The sequence below is a fragment of the Palaemon carinicauda genome, chromosome 35 (genome assembly GCF_036898095.1).
Source record: "Palaemon carinicauda isolate YSFRI2023 chromosome 35, ASM3689809v2, whole genome shotgun sequence".
NCBI lineage: Eukaryota > Metazoa > Arthropoda > Malacostraca > Decapoda > Palaemonidae > Palaemon > Palaemon carinicauda.
In genome coordinates this window covers 72,788,403-72,790,902 of record NC_090759.1, presented here as the reverse complement: position 1 = coordinate 72,790,902, position 2,500 = coordinate 72,788,403, and positions in this window count along the sequence as shown.

Sequence of the window (2,500 nt, the reverse complement as noted above, 5' to 3'; positions counted from 1 at the left end):
AAAAAGTAAACTAGCTAACAGCTGGTGGGTCTATCCCTCTAACAAACTCTTCTACTGCAATTAATCTTACCTCTATCCCCTCGCTTAACTCCTTATTTCACTCTGCTTAATAAATACCAGTCTAAATGGTACTGGTTATTGATCTAAAATAATCTTATCGTAATATATTCATTTTCTAAAGAGACAATATACAACAAATCTCCCATTGAAAGGTTTAAAGGCCGCTCATAAATGGCAGAGGCAAGGGACAGTGACATTGCCCTATTAAGCAGGACAATACCCTAGAGACCGACCATATATGCATATGATCAGTGCCAAAGGCCGCTTTCCACCTTAGCTAGGACCAAGGAGGGCCAAGCAATGGCTGCTGATGACTCAGCAGATAGACCTATAGGATCCCTCAAACCCCACATTCTTAGCTCACATAGATGGTGAGGTTGCATCAACCAGAGGAACTAACGAGTTTGAGCGGGACTTGAAGCCCAGTCTGGCTTTCAACAGTCAGAGACGTTACTACATCGGCCACCACAACCACAACTCCTAAACAATAAGTACAAACACTATTAGAATTGAAAGATCATATAAAATGCACACACATTAACGAATACTGTAAACAAATCGAAGTTATCCTTAAATATATATATATATATATATATATATACATATATACACATATATATAATATATACATATACATATATATATATATATATATATTTATACAAGGACTAGAGAAATTAACAGCTTTAGACCTAAGATTGTTTAAAATTCGGCACAAAAGTACAATGATATAATAATCAACAAAAGCTTGATATACAAGAATCTGTATAGTAACTACAATATCTATATATAAGTATCTGTATAAAAACTATAACATTTATATATAAATATGTGTATAGTAATTATAGCATCTAAACGAAGGGGTGTATTTGTAGATGATTTTACTGCATAATCACTGTTATATTAACAAACTAAATACATATTATTCCAATCTTAGAATAAACGGCGTAGATTATAAAAAGTGGGCAGTCATACGGAGAAGTACACGGAGTACATTGAAAACGTTTCATACAAAGATTATATTGCATAAGTTAAATCTTTTACGACGTATTTAGCAAATGAAAATAATTACTACAACTCCTTTATGTCCTGAAGCTTCATCTTTTTCTAAGGTTATAAGTATATTTTCCAATATCTCATTTAATATCAATTCATACAATTCAATTAATTTAATTTGTAATTTAGTTTATATAGCGAAAATCCCAACATAAAAAACGTGTACTTTGAAAACACCGAGTTATCGAATACTTCCTTTATTTCCTTTATAAAAAAAAAAAAAGGAAAATAAAAGATAAGCAAAGATGAAAGACCATTTCATCTCATCCCTCAACAGAAAAACCTTCAAAATAAAGAGTGCAAAAAAGGAAAACAAAATAAAAAGTCACAATAAAAACAGAACGATCGCATGACTACCTGGGTAGGGGGAGGGTAGTAAGACCCGACCCTTAACTCCCTTGGATTATACAAAAACTTAGGTTAACGAGCGTGCCAAGAAACAAAGGGGACACATTGAGATAGTTTCGGGCACTGCAGGTAAATGCCAAAGGTAGGGTACCTGTACGAGAGAGAGAGAGAGAGAGAGAGAGAGAGAGAGAGAGAGAGAATTGAAATTAATCATAAATTGATAAATTTTGATCAGTTTTACAAATGCCTTAGTTTCCTAGACATATATACAAATTTCTAATTAATTATTGAATTCTCCTCTCGTAGAGAAACCACTTGCTCTTGGGCAGAGAGAGAGAGAATTGAAATTAATCATAAAGGGATAAATTTTGATTAGTTTTACAAATGCCTTAGTTCCTTAGACATATATACAAATTTCTAATTAATTATTGAATTCTCCTCTAGTAGAGACACCATTTGCTCTTGGGCCGAGCGAATCAGTTGAGAGAGAGAGAGAGAGAGAGAGAGAGAGAGAGAGAGAGCTACGGCTACTCTTAATATTCTTTTTTCTTCTTGAGAAGGTAATAATTTTATGCATTACCTTGAATTCTTAGCCTTGGGGCAAAATAACGGCATTCCCCCAACTAACGAGAGAGAGAGAGAGAGAGAGAGAGAGAGAGAGAGAGAGTATACGTTGTTGGTAAGTATAAAAAGAACCTGTCATTCGCGACTCCACAAGGTTTTGCCCATCCAGGATAAAACATCTCTTCTGGGGTACTGTCTCTCTCTTTATAGTTGGCAATTCTTTTTGTATTTGCTCCTTCATGATGTGTTTTGCCAAGGAATGTTGTTTTTTTTTTACCCCCAGAAGAGGTAATGATTTTTTTTCTCAAGTTACTGTTTGTCTATGATGTAATGAAGGTTTACCGAAGGATGCAAAATTTCCTTTGAGGCACTGCCTGCTAATTATCTCTACGCCCAGTATTATCTTCATAAGGATATTGACAATGAAGAACTATCTACCCAAGGGCATTGACAATGAAGAACTGTCTTCATG